At 40.0% G+C, this 6,000-nt stretch overlaps 1 long non-coding RNA gene across 1 annotated transcript in view; it reads right to left on the bottom strand.

Moving 5' to 3' along the window:
- Positions 1-2,295: 2,295 nt before the first annotated feature.
- LOC139083561 (uncharacterized) overlaps positions 2,296-6,000 on the bottom strand; it is a 208,385-nt gene continuing 204,680 nt past the window's right edge. Inside the window, exon 5 of the long non-coding RNA XR_011540397.1 lies at positions 2,296-3,308. This is a non-coding gene — a long non-coding RNA (uncharacterized lncRNA). The remainder of the gene's footprint in view (positions 3,309-6,000) is intronic.

Here is a 6,000-nt window from a genome sequence, read left to right as displayed (position 1 = left end):
AATAGAAATATGTCTCTTTGTAGCTCTTACTAGAGTCACTCTGGGGATGCTGAAAAATCCATTACAAATGGAAAGGATAAACTTGAGGAAAGCTTTTATTTTGTGACTTCTGCCAACAATATTTCGCTTTGTGAACTTAAGTTACTGACTACAAGTTGTTAGTTCCTTCACCCTATAGTTTTTATCTTTCTTTAACTTAACTCAGCTTCTGTCACCAGTCACCACATTTCCTTTTTCTTCTCTAACTGGAGAGATTTTCAATTTTATAATATTTTCAGAAAATATTTGAGCCAATATCTAGATAACAGATGTTAGACTTGTGTAATTTGCTTCACATTCATTCTGGACACGTACATCTAAAATGTTGCTGATAATAATAAAGCATACAGAAAAGGAAATATCTCCCTTTGCAAGATTTATTGTGTGATACATTCCCTTCTAGACTAAGAAATCAAGGGATTATGACTGTCTATTCCAGATTTTGGAAAAAATGAATAGACCTAAGTTCATTACCATTTGCCTACCCTGAGGCGTCAGTAATTGCTACAATTGTCAAAGGTTAAACCTCAGTTATACGTAATGTTTATGACTGAGAATATACCTATTCTCATTCTACCTTTTAAGGATTCCTTTCTTGGTATAAAGTCACAATTCAGCTACTAGAAGAACTTCATCATTTTGTGTTGCAGATCGGCAAAGCCGCATTTCCGTCCTTGCTCCAAACACTAGTTGAAAAATTAGAAAAATTCAAAGTGGGATGGGACACTGACAGAGACTTTAAAACTTTCACATCTTTTTTGAGATGCTAAGTTCTTCCACACTCAACACCTTCCTGCAAGCTAGGTAACAAATTGCTGCAGACTGACCTGCCGGGAAGAAGAGGGCAGCTACAAGACCCGGATGTGCAGTCTACTCGCTGTGAAGATGGTCCCACATTTCCCACAACTTCAAAAACAATGCACACACAAATTTCCATCTGTGCTACAAAACATCGTTTGCATAATGAAAATAAGTGGCATGCAAAAGAAATAAAAATTTGTGTGTGAGGCAAAGTGATTTTCTTATAAGTAGGGTTTGTTTGTCTTGAAATTAGAATTCAAAATATCCCGATAATTTTGAGCAATGGACTGATCTAATGAAATAAACTGAATAAAGATAAATGCTGGCAAGTAGGACTAAAAACTGTACTAGTACAGGATGAGAAAGATGTGCTTTATTAGCAGTAATGTGGGTAAAATAGACAGTGGGGCTTGAGTCAGTGGTAACCTCACCATGAGTCAACAGCAACATGACCTTACGCTCAGTGGCAGACACATGATATGACCCTACCAAGGAAACTGTCTTAGGCACTGGATGTCCCTCGTTAAAAGGGATAGACACCAACTCAAATGTGTGCAGAAGAAATTAAGCAGGATGGAAACCTGACCTCAAACTACACCATATGAGAAAAAAATAGGTAAAAAAGGAATTCTTCTAGCATAGAAGTCTGAATGGGAACATGAATACTGTCTTCTACTACGTGGAGGGTTCTATTCCATGTGGCTTCAACCTTTCAAAGGTTGAAAGGGAGAGACTCACTCTAAGGAAGAACTCTAAAATTTTCAAAACAGCCCAGTGATGCAAACATCGCCTTGGGAGTTTCATATCTCTAGTGGAGCACAGCATAGTGGTGGCCTGGGGAGGTCACTTGACGAAGCTTTTGCAGGAATCAACTGGGAGTTTGTGGACTAAATGAGCTTCCAAGTCTCTTCCAGCCTGAATTCTGTTATTCCTTTACTCTAAAACAAGTATTTAAAAGCAGCAGAACGTGAGGGCACATTTGACATCTTAACTCCGTTCAAGCATCCTAATGAGTGGAACTTCTCCATTAATCATGGCCGTGACGTGGCATGGTCACTACCCAGCAGCGAAGCCAGACAGGATTCAAATATTGGCTCTGCTGCTTGCTGAATGAGTCGATGTAGACCAACTCTCAACCTCTCTGAGCCTCAGTTTCCTGGAAACTGAGGATAAAGGCCTGTCCCTCAGCAGGCAGTATATGAAAGGGGTCTAGCTCCAAAGAGACTCTCCGTCCACAGCAGCTGTTATTATTACCATAAAGAATGTCTAAAAAGCAATACTCCCGTTACAACCACAGCTCGACCAGTGATACGCAGAACTAAAAGGCATGGGTGGGCTGAGAACTGACAAAATAACCTCAGAAGGCAGCTTCTTTTTCCACTCATTTAAATCCCAAGTAAGGGGTGCATGATTTTTCAGCAGGAGGCACACTGCTTTATTTTCCCTAAGTATATATTTTTTTAATTATGAAGTTCCTAGTGAAGAAACATTAAAAGATCTAAATGTTATTTCTCCTTTAGAGAGAGAAAGAAAAGAAAAGGTGTGAGCATAATTATTATTGCTTTGTGTTTAGCAAACTCTGCTTGAAAGCAGCAATCTTGGTAATACTATAAAGACAGAGATTTCCTAGAATTTTCCAAGATCTGTTATCTAGGTTCAACTGCAAGTGTAGAGAGCTGCATGACATAGTGGGAAGACCTATGAGCTATACCTGAAAGGGATCTGGATTCTGGTCTGAGCTTAGCTCAGGAGTCATCCTTTTAAAACATAAATAAATCATGTCACTCCTCTACTTAAAACCCTCCAGAGCCTAAAAGCCCAGAGCTCTTACCATGCCCACCAGGCCCATATGGTTTCCCCGCTCCCCTCACTACTCTCAGATCACACTCCCTGACAGTTCTTCCCTTCGTCTATGCCTTCCAGCCACATTGACTTTTGAGTGCAAGTCCTTCTCAGGGCCTTTGCACTTGCTGATCTCTTTGCCTGGAATGCTCTTTTCCCAGATATCTATATGCTTCACTCCCTCACCTCACTCAGGACTGTACTCAAATGCCACCTTCACTGAGCATTGTCTGAAAGACACTCTCCTTCATTGCCCTCTATTCCTTCCCTTGCTTAATTTTGTTTTCTTAACACTCACCATTACCTGACCTACTATGTATTTATTTGTTTAATTTTTATTGAATATCTCCCTTCTCACTAGAACATAAATCCATGACAACACTGACCACATCTCTTCTGCTCATTTCTGCAACCCCAACAAGTAGAACAGTACCTAGCATATGATAGGCATGCCATAAATATTTGTTAAATGAATGAATTAAAGAATGACCTTGGACAAGACACATTACCCCACTTGTGTTCCGATCTGTAAAATGAGGAGGTTGGATTAGAAAATCTTTAACTTCTCCTCATGCTCCAACATTCTGATTCTTCAGTTTCCTGAGCACGTGTTCTCAACCATTCTACTAAAAAAAGGAAAGAAAAAGTTCCTTAAGGAACAATGTGCTTCTGAGAGACCAAAAGTTCTCAGTAAACATTAAACGATCATCACTACAATTTCAAACGTTGCTCATAGAAAAAGACACCTGCTCCCATTCAGTCTTTTAAATATATCTCTCAAAAGATGTTATATCAGATATCTAGATACCAACTTTTTCTGAGAAAGAGACAGAATTTTTCCATTGCCGTGGTGACAACTCTTTGACACCCATTTCTCCAATCACAAATCATCTTTATTTTGGAGACTCTGGTGAAATTTCAGAGCTTGGAGTGTATCTTAGTCTGTGTGGGCTTCCATAACAAAAATACCACAGACTGAGTGGCTTATAAACAACACAAATTTATTTCTCGCAGTTCTGGAGGCTGGAAGTCCAAGATTAAGGCACTAGCAGATTTGGTGTCTGGTGAGTGTCCACTTCCTGGTTCATAGACTGCCGTCTTCTCACCGTGTCCTCACACAGCAGAAGGGACAAGGGAGCCCTCTGGGGTCTCTTTTATAAGGGAATTAATCTTATTTACCTTTGGGACCTATTCACCGCCCAAAGGCCCCACCTCCTAATACCATAACACTGGGGGATTTGATTTCAACATCTGAACTTTTTGGGGGGAAAGCATGTTCAATCTATACAAAGTGAGGGAAGAGATAACTCATTTCTTTAATGTCACAAAAAGAATTCAGGACTTGGCTAATTGAAATAGATGATGATACATGCCTTTACATTTGGAGGGTTCTAAAAATGTTGGACCAATCAGATTGTCCTCAGCCTGCAAAACCTGCTTTGCCCTGGGTCACCATTGCCACCATTTTGCCCTCAATGACCATATCACCTTCTTTCCATGATATGTTGAATGACTTTAAACATTTACCGTCCACAGTGTTTAGGGGTACACTGACCCCTATTTTGGAGATGACAAAACTGACGAGCAGCAAGAATAAAAAACTTTACCCGGAATATTTTCTCTCTTGTACAAAACTGTTATCTCTGGGCCTGAAAGAATCAATATTGACTGAGTGGGCGGTGGAGTGGTGGGGCTAGGGTTTAAACCCACGTGTATCCAGGTTCAAAGCCAGTTACTTTTTCGCTCTACACAGTGGCCTCGTCCCAGTACTCACATAGTCAGCAAATTCAGAGGCAACCGAAGTGAGGCAGAGTACACCCAATCTTCTGGAGGCTTCTTGCCTCTGTGCCTCACTTGTAGCTAGAAAATGTCTATCTTCTTAGAAGCATGAAATGGTAGAGTACAGTTACAAACTAAAGCAAAACAAAACCATCAGGACAAATGCTCAGGAATTCTAGTTTCAAATCCTGCCTCTGACTTACAACACCCCACTTGGGCTCCCTGAACCTCAGTTTTCTTATGTAAATAATGATCTCATTAGTCTCTTACTCAGAGAGTTACTGAGAGGACATACCACCTGGCACTGAGTAGGCCCTCAGATTTGTATTCATTATAAATCACTAATGAAAAGACCATGATCTCTATGCATCTCAGAGAGTCAATTTACTGTGCCAGCTTGTTCATTAATAAGACAAGTTATCACTAGAGGACCTGGAACTGGCAGGAAACTTAGAAAGAACTCGGCTGAAGAACACAATATTTGAGCTGGTGGCTCCTCCCTACTGGATGAATTGTTGAACTGCAACCGTCTTCACACAGTTCTGTGGGTGAGCCTTTGAGAGAACTCACGTCCTCTGAGGATGACTAAGCAGTTAGTTCAAGGCTGAGGAAAGAATTCCATTTCGATGCTGTGCTTAGACGGAAGCATCAGCATGTACAAGTGTGTCTCATCATCATTGCAACATCACAGAAAGATAACGATCTTCCCCTGAATTTTCTAATGATGTTGGATTCCAGGGTTTAATCACAATGATTGGAGATCTCTGTCTGTGTTTTTACTAATGTCCTGAGATGGAAATTCCTGGCAGCATCATTGTATAAGTCTAGCAGGGAAAAAAAAGTGAGTTTCATTTGCCTCACTGATGTAAAAGATGTTTATGTACATATGTCATATTAACGCTTGTCTCCTGTTCCCTTCCTGATTCTTGTACAAAAGAAAATGAAATCTCTTAGAGATACTCTGGCAAGCATTACCACGAAAGGAAGTCAGAAATGAGAACTTGAGGTCACCCCCTGTGTATGTTCTTAAGACAGAAATATTCACCCTCCCTCCACACTGAATACTATTTCTAGAATTTTCTGTTGTAGACTGCAAAATCTTTACCAGCGAAGATGGGATTCTGTGATCTACCACTCAATTCAATAAACGTTCCATTTCCAAAGGCTGACCCTGATTAGCATCAACATGACCATATAATTTATTACACAAACTGAGACATTTTTGAAAGTGAAAGGGGGTGTTAATAATAATTATAATTAATAATTATAATAATTACAACAGACAACAGGCATAATCTGATGAATTTGTGATCACTTTGTGCTCACTTGCGTTCAGAAACTATCCAACTAAAATATTTACTCTCTTAACATTTTACTCTAAGGAAGAAAAAGCTCTCCTTAGAAAATTTCTTTAAATAAAAATTATTTGTGCTTATTCTGCACAAATAAGACTGCCTTGGTTCCCAGGGTGAGCTGCTGTCTGCCTCCTTGGAGATGGGTGAAGTGTCACCTTCCTTCACATCCCTCCCCGTAGGCTCT

The sequence above is a fragment of the Equus przewalskii genome, chromosome 5 (assembly GCF_037783145.1).
Source record: "Equus przewalskii isolate Varuska chromosome 5, EquPr2, whole genome shotgun sequence".
NCBI classification, from domain to species: Eukaryota; Metazoa; Chordata; class Mammalia; order Perissodactyla; family Equidae; genus Equus; species Equus przewalskii.
The sequence above is the reverse complement of the archived record's forward strand: the minus strand, read 5'-3'. Positions and strand labels throughout refer to the sequence as shown.